The sequence below is a fragment of the Apis florea genome, unplaced genomic scaffold (genome assembly GCF_048593485.1).
Source record: "Apis florea isolate Af1SG1 unplaced genomic scaffold, ASM4859348v1 contig_3696_pilon, whole genome shotgun sequence".
NCBI lineage: Eukaryota > Metazoa > Arthropoda > Insecta > Hymenoptera > Apidae > Apis > Apis florea.
In genome coordinates, this window is record NW_028256809.1 from 1,947,312 (window position 1) to 1,960,702 (window position 13,391).

Below are 13,391 nucleotides of genomic sequence, written 5' to 3' on the forward strand. Positions count from 1 at the left end.
ACCAATAATATCATTTTCTTACAATGTCAATTTGAAACTCTTAAAAACAAAAAGTATCATAAAATAACAACATGGCTTCTTCTTTTCTTCCCTCTGCCACCAGAGGGATACGCATGTTAAGCATTCACTTATAACCTAACTTTTATCTACTCCATTATTTCCATTATTTAATAACGCAATTGTAAAACCGAAATTATCGAAATTCGAAGCTTTTTCCCTCTCCAACGTTCCTAATTTGTAATTTATAATACCGTAACATTATTATCGATCTCGATGTTTTTATTACGACTGCTGCCTTACACACCTAGTTTACGACCGCCATGAAACAACACTCGGAATGCGTTAATTTACGACCTCGCTATTTCACTTCCATCAGCAATAACTCCACGAAGTTCGCCCCTTCGAGAAACGAAAACAGTACAAATAACCATCCCCCCTCGATAAATTGTAACGCGATCGGAATTTTTCTCGCAACACGTCACGTATAATCACCAGAATTTCCGGAAATTACCCAACAATCTTCGATGTGTATCAGCAATATTTCCACGTGTGATATATATAGGATGATCGACCACGTGAAAATTTATTAAAGCAAAGCGACGAACAATGAGGATTGCTCGTTAAGCCGCCTTCACACGTGGCGTCTCGACAATGGACACGCTCTGACCAATCCCATTGTTCGGGAAGGTTCATTCGAATCTGTGCGAAACTTCTGATCCACGTGGAGGATCCGAGCAGAATTGGTTATAGTGATGGCCACCAGCTGACAAATGGCTCTGTTTACAATGGATCTGACCGGGCTACGAGCATCAGCGATTGTGCAGTCACGGTTAGAAACGTATATATATAATGGAGAAAATCCTCTCTCGAGCGGAGATAAGGCTCACTGGCTGGTCGCAGCCAACGTCTTCGATACTCGAAAACGACGCCCCGTTTCCGCTCTATTCCAGACGCAAACATCCGCTCGACTCGGCTCTGCCCCCTTCCTGAAAGCCCCCTTCAAGGCTACCCACACGCTCGTTGGATATACTCGCCGGGAGTATACTTATGTACATCGAGAGCAATGTTTGCAGGGTTATAACCCTCGATACGTTTGAACGTGGAAAGATGAGAGCGAGCGATTTTTCCATTTACCAAGAGGGTGAATATCGAGAAAACAATCGTTGGATATATGGCACGTATGTATCAGCATGGTGTTATGTTGTAATGGAGATTGAAAGAGAGTATTGAAAAAGAGACCTTTCCTCGAACGGATCGAACATTATGATTGATCGATTTCTTGTTCTGCGACTTTCTCTGTGACTATATAGAATGAAAATCGCTTTCTTCTTCGATATCTTGTCTTGGATATATTTATTGATATAGGAGAGAATGTTTAAAATTATGCGAATGATATGCTTTTCAATATGAGGAAAAAATAATTATTACAGAATAATGTAACATAACAGTAGAATGGGATCATTTAAAATGTAGTAAATTGAACAATATAAATAATAAAAGGGGAGTTTGTTTAATTTAATCAGATTCTGTAAAATTTACTGATTAATGTAAAGTATTATTACACTTAATATAAACATTTTAATTAATTTTATCATTGCCAACCACTTTAATCAAACACATACTTTATATAATTAACTGCATATAAGTGAAAATAAATAAACAATGGAAATATGTTTTCAACAAAATAACTTACTCGATATTTGGAATATAAACATATTGAGCATAATGAAAATTAATTAATAAAGCAAGCAAATTTGGGTATGATTTTAAAAAGAGGAGAATGTACATAATGTTCTCGATGTGAAAATTTTTTGTGATAATCTAATATAATTAATTGAGTAATTTTGAAATAAATATTAAAATTAATTAAATTCACGCGTAGATTTTATCTATCATAAATGGAATTTATTGTTCGACGAAAAAATATATTTAAAAAAACACTGTGTGTTTATCATTCCAATTTTTGCACCGAATTTTCTTCTCTCGAATATATAACTCGAGCCAGATTAAAATGATATAATAAACAAGGAAGAACGACGCGTCTGATGCACAAATTACCATAGCAAAAACGACTTTTTCTACTTTTAGTCAATAACAAACATGCGAGCATTAAACTTTGTTTAATTTTTCACTGAATTTACAGTGAAGAATATTCCGTTCATTATCAAAATCTTCGTGTTTTCACTGTTTACATATATTCACATGTTTTTATACCATCTTCACATCCAATTAATTCGAAATTATGGATTGGAAATTAATACTATTTGATATCAATATTGATTTCATTTATTTTCAATATTTGATGAGAAAATACTTGATAAGAAAATTTTTTTCTGAAATTCTTTCGAAAATATCATTATACAGATATCGTTATTATATGAAAATATTATTTCAGAATTGATAAGATAAGCTTTCCACCTATTAATTCAGAAATAGTGATTTAATTAATCTCTTCTCATTCTTTGTCCAATTCCACTTTCAAGGATTGATTTAATAATATAAGACTTGACAAAAATATGTTTTACAAAAAACTTAATAAAAATGTATACTTTTATATTTCACAGATAAAATTCAAATAAAAAGTTTTAATGAAATATACACTTATTTCTACTTGTAATAAAATATATCACAAAATCAATCTCTGTCTTCAAAAGTACAAGATCAATTTTATAAAAAGAAATTTGAAATATAAGTGTAAAGAAAATTCTTTATGTACAGATTCAATATTCGTCACATATCAATCAAAGAATTTTAAAATCATGATAATCTAATCATAAAATTCGATGCAACTGTATATATTTTTTCTTGTTTCTGCAATTGTAAACAACAAAAATGCATTCAGAGCATGGAATAATCATCCAAAGTTTGGATTATCTAATATAAAAAGAAAATTCCAAAATTATAAATAAGAACCTCGTGTTATTGATATTCTTCGATCAAAAAACTCTTCCTTCAAATCCTATACCTGGATAAACAAATACAAATGAATATCAATATCAAAAAAATGGAAACATCGACTATTAAAAATTTGTCGAAACATGAGCAATGTAAATGAAGATGGAACGAGGAGAATGTTCGTGCAATTCAGCACGATTGTAATTCTACCACGGATTTCAGACAATTTAAATTGTCTTCTGCGGATGAAAGAGCATTATGGCCCGGCCGGGACCTACTTTCCACAGTAAATTACTATCGTGAGTTCACCTTTAGGATGCAATTCACCTTAGGATGTATAAGTCTTCTATTCGGTATCGATGTGGCTCCATCTAACGAGTCTAAGGATTCGATCCATCTCGAGGCTTGCGGCCCATTTTAACACTTTCCACGCTTTCGTCCCGATCAACAGTTTCAGATATTCAGGGCAAGTGAGGAAAGTTGATGGCGGAACAATTGTTCCAGTCCCGGTTTAAAAGTTTCGAATGGCGATTGGATAACGTTCTATCTCACTTAGCCGGAGTGCAAAAACGATTTATCTTCCCACGATAAACTGTTCCTCGATGGTTCTCCTCTTCTTTTATGATCGACGATTGTTTTCACCAATTGTTCTTACTTATTTTTTCAACTCGCGAAAAAAATTAACTTAAATGCCACGATTACTCCGATTTATTTATATGAAATCAAGAAATATTTAAAATTGCCAAACGAGGAGATTTTTGTGTTTGTCAAAATTTAATTTCTTATTTAAAACACTGTTATCATTCTGCGAAAATAATATATCTATTGTTCGAAACATTAATTTACCATAATCCTAAAAAAAATAATCCTTTTTCGAAATCAATAACAAAAAGTCAAAATTTTATTTTATATCTGACCTTTTCCACGATTTCATCGATATCGATCGAGAGATAATTCGATACGAAAATTATACGCCATTTATCCGGATAGATTCGTATTTTAAAATAAAAATCTTCGCAATAAAGAGAGATCCCAGTTAAGGCCGTGGAATTCCAGCTAACGTGGATAAAAATGTAAATTCTCGTATCGCCGGGCTGTAACGGTTTTACGACGAATAAGTCGAGCGAACTTGAGAAACGGAATCGTACAATTTCCCTTTTCTTCGGGGACATAATGTAATTTCTAACGTGGATCGAGCCGCTTCGCTTAGGGAGCTTTCGCTATGCAATTTACCCGGGTTATAAGTCGAGTATCGACCTCGCCTATAATACACTTTGATCCGAAAAATACGATTGAATCGGTACGGATTCCAATAACACGAGTTGCTATTGAATTTATCTCTTTCTCTCTCTCTCTCTCTCTCTCTTTGTTTTTTTCTCTATTTCTCCGATCGATCATTTCATCCACGCGAGACAGATATTTAATCAATGAATTAGCTCATTCGATTAAATTTAATTTAATAGATAACACGGTTTATATATTGTTAATTAAATTATCGAATCAGACATTCTGAATGGTGTTGATAGTATTTTTGTTTAAATAAAATTGTATGAAATATAATTTAGTTATATCGAAATATAATTTTTCTTTGTTTTATATCTTTGTTTCAAGATAGTATTTTATTAAAATAAAATTATTGTCTCATTGTGTTACTTTATTTTGAGTAATGTTATTTGAATAACGAACGTTTCTCCGTGTATATATACCCTTTAACGTAATTTTAATTTTTTCACTACATTATGGAACGAAATGTCTGTGCTTTTTATTTATTATAACAAAAAAAAAACATTTGTTATCTTTATTGTTTTTAAGTATGGTAAAAATAAGTTAATCCATAGATCATAATTTGTCTCACCACGACTAACCAATACTACTTGTCTAACCGTTATATCTTGTCTGACTTAAATTTTCTATTGGCTCCTATTGTACTTGTTAACTATGACTGATGCATTCCGAGCACGACAGGTCTTATCTACTTCTCTTCTACTTGATCTCTTTACTTGTCTAATCACGATTGGCTTATACTACTTATCCAACTGTAAAGACATTACTTGTTTATCTTGTAAATGCATCTTATAAATCGAGTTTCCATCAATTAACACGACGAACTTTTACGAACACAATAAGAAAGTTGAAAAATATATCGTATAAAATCGGGAAAGATGTAGCATGGAAATAAAAAAATCAACTAAAGTTCAAAAATTGAAGGAGCATCAAATGTAATTCAATTTAATAATTCATGCACAAATGTTCGAAGAATATTAATTGGCCAAAGGTTTCAGCGATTAAAATGAACTTTCTCTAAATTCCTCTTTATTCGTCGATAGAAGCTAATCACTTTGCCTCTAGAAAGTATTCCAACTTTCTGAGACATTCATCCTATCTGGGACCTTCTCTTCCTTTTCATGATAATGAACGTTCACGTATCGGAGTTTAAATAATTTCAAGGCTAACTTCTTCCAAATGCTTAAAATTAAGTTGTCTCAATCTTCTTTTGAATTCTCAAGAAATTTCATTCTATAGAAGTCTCTTTCCCATTTATGTTATAATTTTCTCTGCTAAATCATTATTTTCATTTATTCTCACTTATTGAATTAATATTCAAAATTTCGATAGACTTAGACTCTGCTAAAGAATTTTCTATTGAAAAATTGTTTTTCGTGAACGAATAGAAATATTTTTATCGCATTAAAACGGATATCTCTCCTGTTATTTTAATAATGATGATAATAATAGTATCAATAATTTTTTTCATAAAAAAAAAATATTTCAGAATTTTTTATTTTTAATCATTGCGTGCAAAAAGAAAACTGGCAATGTTTAAAATTACACTCGCTCTCCCTATTTATATTTATAGACGTGTAAACTGAAAGTGAGAGTCAAAACGTAAACACGTGTTGAACGGATAATAAAATCTTCCCTCGTTTCAATTACCCCTGAACTTTATTCTCTTACAAGTCTCTCCTTTCATCACACTTTCCACCAAGGATTGATATCTTTCAAATTATTTAAAATCGAAATAGTTTAAATACACATCGTTTAACTTCCAATGAATTATATTTTTGTACTTTTCGCCTATTTTATTTTTATTTATTATTTATTCCTGGTTTATTCTATGTTATGAGAAAACTTTTTGCAAAGATCAAAGATTTTTCCTCGACAAACAATTGGAAGCAATTTAATATTGAAAAATGAGAAATATGTATTAAAAAAAATAATGAAAAGATGCGCATCTATTAATTCTTTAATCAATTTGCAAATAACTACTTGACTTCTACAATTCTTTCTACAATAATAATATCCTTGAAGAAAGAAAAAGAAAATTTTAAGATCAACAGTAACTAATAACTTTAAATTACAACCAGAGAATATTCGAATAAACTTTCCATCACACGTTCAAGGAGACGTTAAACTTACGAGGAAATTTATCCGAGGAAAAGAAATTGCAACGTATCAAAACTCGTTTCTGGACGATACACACAGAAAAGAAAAAAAAAGAATTCTCAAATTTTCCACACGCTCCGAAACTCCGTCTAATTACAATGAGAAAGTGGAAAACTGATATGCACGCACCGTACACACGAAACGAAAAACTCATTTACTCACCGCCATTATACGCGTTTTTCAATAGCGACATACCGATGCAATCTCGTGTAATGCGGGAAATTTCGCCATGGCGAAAAAAAATCCGTGAGAGAGAGAGAGAGAGAATAGAAGTGGTGGGAAACGAACACGTAGGCCCATTTTTGGAGGTTTTTTCGGGCGAGAGAGCCAGGAACAGCGGAGGGTGAACGAATCAATTTCCCCGAGAGCTGCAAGTCTGCGCAATTAACCATCGAATGCGAATTTTACGGTTCGTTCGTGGACTGGCAACTAGCAAAAATCGAGATTTTTTTTTCCCCCTCTCCTCCTCCTCCTCCCCCTGTATTTCAACCGAGCTACAATCTATCGAACGACGATAGAAGAGCAGAGAGAGAGAGAGAGAGAGGGAGAGAGAGGGAGGGAGGTGTAAGCGTAAAAAGAAGAGTCAAGGATGAAAGAGAGAGGGAGGGTGAAATGCGCTTGACGGTGCGCAGTTCATTTTAAACGCACTGATTGATGAGCGAACCTGCAGCCAATGGGTTCCAACCCCCTGGACACGTCTGTCTGACAAAGCTCGCTTCTCTGAATTGCTCGACTACCCCTTTGCAAGTCGAGCCGGGAAATCTGTATTCTTTCAACGGCTCTGTTGTAAAAAGGGGTTGTAGGATTATTTTATTCGTTGTGAATCGTTCGTGAAAGGGGAAAAAAAATATTTGTCCGGATACGTGCAGTTTATATCGTGTTGTTTAAAATGGAACTTTTTTGGGAGGAGATCTTTGGGAAGAGATTGGACAGTGATAGGTGGTTAAAACTTTTTTTCACGTAACGGAAATTCGGACAATTAATGGAATTTTGTGTAAGAAATTTAAAGAAATTGATTGAGATCGATCGTTTTTCAAAATAAGAGAAAAGTAACTGTTTCTATAATAATGATCGTGTTGCAATAATTTTAAATTAATTTCATTTTATCTGTTGTAACAATTTATTCAAAATTTATACAAATTGTGGTGTTATTTTCACAGTAATTTTTTGAATTAATTCGTAACTAAAAGCATTAAAATGTATTATAATGCTTAGATACGTGAAAAGAATGAATCGTTTCCATGTTCGAATGATAATGAACGTTCGAACAAAATAGTTTTAGATATTACAATCGAATAGAATGGAACGATAAATTCTCCCTGACTTTGAATTCGGATCATTCTGACTCACTGGGCGCGGTTCATTCTATATATTGACTAATATAGAAAGGCTTGCAATTTGCGAATCCCAGCAAGTTCTCTCCCTCGCATTTTCAATCCATTGATCGAAAAAAACCGGAAGCACTTTCATTTTCATTGTTTTTCGAACGTCCCTCGATTATCTTTTTTTCCTTTCGATGCATATAAATTAAATTCTTTTTATAAATTCTTATTTTCTTTTGTTTTTTTTTATTTTTAGTTTTTCTTACTTACACAATATATTCATTTTATTGTAATACGTTAGATCTTATATTATCGTTCAGAAACAAAGAGTTGAAAGAAACATATTTTGGATCGAAATAAAAAATCTTTTGTAATGATAACTGTTCGTAATAAATAATATTAAACTTGGCGAAGAAAATTAAAAAATAATGCTTTCGTTTTGTAGAATAGAAATAATTAAGAGAAAAAAAAATGGCATTTTTGATGAATCAAAAGGTTGATTTTAATTTATACCCATCTACGTTATGCATTTTTCTTTAATATTATTTTTATTGTTCAATTGTTTGCATATTCATTCAACGCATCAAGTTGATTAAATAAGTTGCTCGTATTTCTAAATGGACAATAAATAATACAAAATAAATACTTTATTGAAAGAAATACACAAATTTCTTTTACAATTAACAGATTGTTAAGCATACAGATTGTTAGCGTTTAAATATTTTTTGCAAATAATCCTAATTTCAACGGATATATTTATTGTCCATTTTGCCTAACATTTATTTTTTTCCATTTTTCGAGTTGGCTGAATAAAATCGATGGATTTTAACGCGACGAGCGTGCAATCAAAAATGATTTATTTTTCCATTCCCCTATTCGTTATCGCACGACAAAGGAACGGGGTAGGTAGGTGGTTCTAATAAAATCGTAAATAAAACCTCTGGGTTCTATTGTAGTCTCGGCGAAAGAGAAATTGAAAGAGAAATGGGCGAATTTAAATACTTCTTTTCGATCCAATCTTTTAATTCGTTGATAAAAGTTTAATAAATAAATTAATTATTATCCAAGGAGCGCGTATTAAATATTATTATCGAATAAATTAACGCGGGAATTTTATTAAGACCAAAGAAATATTTTCGTTTATTTTTATTTGTTAAAGAATCGATTATATTATTTCATTGACGATTAATTATTTAATTTTTTTTTTTTTGAAGAAGTAAAAAATTATTAACCAAATGGTATTGAAATTTTGATAGTATTCGATAGAATAGCGTAATTTTTTTAATTATAAAATTCTTTTTAAAAGTTAAATAATCATATCGTTTTATTTAATAATTATTAATAAAAGATTCCTTTCTTCGTATTATTTATTTTATTCCCTTTATAATTTATATCATATTCTTTAAAAACGACTTTAAACGAGACTTTGAAAATGATGAATTCTAACAATCGTCGCCATTATTTTCTCAAACTTGGCAAGAAAAGAATCTAATTCATATAGGATATAATTAAAAAAGTGACGATCATCTTATATCTATAAAGCAAATTACTCATATGTAACGACCAATTACGACTGCCCAATTACGTTCCTCTATTTATTATATAATGTTTATCGCTCTCCAGAGCACAATCCGTACCACATGAACATTATAAATGCAAATGAATTGCCCCCATTGTTCCCTAAATATGCATATAATATCCCGTATAATATATAATAACATAATTACGATAAAATCGAATTTTCTTAATTTTCTTAATTTTCTTAATTTTCTTTTCTTACAATCATCGAGAATTTTTTTTATATTTGTCCGCGAAACAACGTCAAAATGTGCATAGCGTCGAAATATAAGGCGTATAAACTGAAAGAAAGATGATTCTTTATTCAAAAATAAGTCGAATATGTGGAATGACAATTTTCGATATAAAATCCTTCCTTTTCGAGTAAATTAATTATTGAAGTTCCATGCGCGTGCACTTGCGAGAGAAACAGTTGAATATGTTTCTTCGCTCTGTATTCACAATTTTAAACAATGCCATCACTCGTGTTACAATGTACACGTCTCTTGCTATTCCTATAATTACGTCTAATTATCTTTCGAGTTATTAGCACAAATACAACGAGATACGTTCTGTCAAAACTTCTCAAGTGGGCTCACTCGTACAATTTCACAGTGGATTTTCTCGAAAACGAGACTTTCTGTCACAAAAATTCCACGTTTTCGATTTATTTTTGCACACAAAAATTTATCACCCTCCATCTGTACTCGTCTGCCATAATTTTCAGATACATACCTTGTACACAATAATTTCTTCAATTAATTTCTTCAAAATCTTTATTATTATGAAATAAAAATTCTAAAAAGAAATAATCTAATTGGATTAAATAATTAGCAGGAAACAAATTTTAATTCGCATCAAAATGCATGTTAATTATAATTCGTATCTACTCTTTCCTCTTGCGAGTTATATATATATATATATATAAATGGAACGCCGTCATAGCATTGCGGTATCGATTGGCATTCACCACTGGGATACAATCGCGTGCCTGGTAATAATTTAGCATTCTTTAAATACAAAACTTCTCCAAAGTATTTCACAATCGCGATTTAACGAGAAATCAACTACGTGAAACGCGCACCGGGGAACGAATGAACTTTGGATTAGCCTTGAACCACGATTACCCTTGTAGCCGGCCCCACTTCGATCGCGGTTTCCACATCTTTTGTTTTTTGTAGAACGTGTTCAAACACCAGAGATCTTTCTCTTTATTTGTCGTAATATTTTAAAATTATTCTTTATATCTTAGGTATATGTATGCTTATACTAAAAATGATTAAATTAATATCATTTAATAATATGAAACGAGTTTTGTCAAGATCGAACAAAAAATAATTTTGATTTATATTTGTTTAAAATATATTTAAGTAATGATTATGATTATTCTTTAAACTCGAGTTTGGGATAAATAAAAATTTAAAGAAAGATGAGAAAAATAATTTACGATATGTTCATTTTATATTCTTTAAAATTTGTTTAATACTTGAATTAGATAAAAATGATAAAAAGAGACAAATAAAAAATATATCAAATAGGGTACATTGGAAAATACTTTGAAATTTCTGAGAAAATTAATTTACAATATATTAAGTTGTTTCATCTTCCTATATTAGAAAGATACTTGATTTAAATAAATCTAATAAAGATAGACATATATCAATATTTCTCAAGAGAATAAACTACGAAAAAACTCTTGAAGAAAAATATATTTTTTTCTATAGGATAAATGAAAAATGTCCGTTATCGTAAATTAGTATCATCTTTGAAAAAATCTCGTTCTTTTTCGTCATGTCTCGTCCTTCGATTTACGTCAACTATACACATTTCTCACCCGTGGCATTAGAATCCTTATTATCGCATAGATAATGTGGCTTCTACCGAAGGTGTTAGAACGACACAGCCGCAATTGTGGTCGCCATGTCGCCAAACGTTTCCATGGCGGTATGTCAGGTCGACATGCTAAACCACGAAATTCACTTTACAAACCACACTGCCCAATACCTAAGGGCCTATGATGCCTTGAACTTTTGAATTTTTCAACTTCCAAATAAATTAATTTAATTTTCTCACAATTATGAGAGAATGAAAGGAAATAGTGAGTAAAATAATGAGAATTGAATACCAGTAGCAGTTTTCAATAATAAATCATAGTTTATTAAGAATGAGATAAACTCGAAATCTCTGAAACTCTATTTCTTAATCATTTTTTGAGTTACGATTTTTTTTTTTAAATAAGAAAAATTTGAAAATCTAACAACATAATAGTTTTATTGCAATAGAACGAGTAGCAGTTTTTGAGTTAGGTAACAAGAGGATTGTCTTGAAAGACTCTTATAAAGAATTCTAATGAAATTATATTGAAATAAATAAATAAATGATAAATTAAAATGATCGCGTAAAATTTATATCCGTTAAACGCATATTTTGGATCATAATAATTGTTATTTTTTCTTATAATCAGCATAAATCATCATATCTTATCTACAATTGTAAATTGTGAATGATCTTAATTTTTTGATAGTAACGAGGTAAAGATTTGGAAAATATATATTAAAATCATTATTCAAAAAATATAATTTAATTAATCCTAGAATAACTTGATCACAAAAAACTTCTACTATTACACTCATTTTTGATAAAATCGTATCCCCATAACGATTATATTTATAAAGTTAAGAACCGATCTTCTTTTATTGTAATATACGTTCCATAAAATGAAATGGAAAATGCAGAATTTCATATTAATAATTTTGCAAGTACTATAAATCGTATAAAAATAAATGTTATCTCTTTCGAATGGAATCATATAATTTTTAACGCATCAACGTTATAGAACAATATCCTCCACGAAAAAAGTATTAATAATAACTTTTCCTTTTACAAAAAAAATTATCAAAGCATCTGCCAAAGCTTTTCCTTGAAAATAGGTTAATATTCTTCCTAAAGAGAACAATCAAATTCATTCAAAAAAAAAAAAGCAAAGTTGATACTCATAATACGATCGATACTCGATAATCTATTCATAAATAAAGATATTCCAATTCGTAGCATTATTTTATTCAATCTCTTCGTGAAAACGAACAAAATAAAGAGCACGAATAAGGAAGGGGACGAAATTGAACTAAAGTTAAAAGTTCATCGTCCAGTAACGAGATCCACCGTATACCTTACGAGCTAATACACGAAAGGAGATTCTTTTGAACGAAACTGCACCCCTACCTGTTCTGTTGTTCGTCGACAGTGACAGACGGGAGGGTTGTTAGACGTTGGCGGAGGCAACGGGGTTGCTCGCCCCGTCGCGATGCTCACCGGCCCTCGAATCGCTCGAGAGCGGCCAGACCCTCTCTCGCGTCCTTTGATCTGCCAGCAACCCCCAAAACGAGCACTACACCATGCTCCTCGGTCCTGTTCAATTCACCCCCTTCCTCCTCCTTCGGCCTACGCATGCCAAGAATTCTGAAAGCATTGGAGGAAAGAACACGTGAGAAATGGACGGGTCTCTTTTCGAATTTTTCTTGGGGAGGGAAATCTCGAATACGTTACAAAAAAAAAAAGCTTTTCGAACAAAAATTTTCGAGTCGATTTTCCAATCGCTTACATCCAACTTTTGCAATATTTCGTTTCTTGTTAGAAAAAAAGAAAGGGTAAGAACAGAATCTCGATTGAACAATTGTAAACAATTGTGTGTTTAGCAAGTATAATTTATTCGATGGTAGTAAGATTTTCTTATTATCTTTTTCATTTTGAATTTAATTAAAATCTAGAAATTGATTGATATGAAACGAAATTTGAAATTAAAAAATTCTAATCTTAACTTTGAATCAAAAAATTTTAGATCAAATTGTTTTGAATTTTTAAAACACGTTTTCTGGGTTGAGATTCTGTTCTTTGAGATTAATTAAAATTAAAGCAATTGGAAAATTGGATTGTTTGGATTGTAGTTTTTCTTAATCTTTCAAATATTTAAAAAATAAAACAAAAGTATTCTTTTCCTGTTGATGATGATGGAAAATATGTTTACAATTTCTTAGATTATTCGGATTTCATTATGAAAGAATAAAAAATAAAATTCTCTTATTTATCATTTTAACATTAAAACTAAATCTATTCTAACTTATTCACCTATAAAACTAATTCAAATTAAAAATGTATAGTTTTAATGTTAAATAT

The 13,391-nt window shown here is 31.0% G+C and overlaps 1 protein-coding gene across 1 annotated transcript in view; it reads right to left on the reverse strand.

Annotated features, from left to right (window-relative positions):
* The window catches only part of rho-5 (rhomboid-5), a 307,960-nt gene extending 295,383 nt beyond the window's left edge, over nt 1-12,577 (reverse strand). Inside the window, exon 1 of the mRNA XM_086914602.1 lies at nt 12,441-12,577. The gene's annotated coding sequence lies outside the window, so the exon portion shown is untranslated. The remainder of the gene's footprint in view (nt 1-12,440) is intronic.
* Between the last annotated feature and the right edge of the window lie 814 nt (nt 12,578-13,391).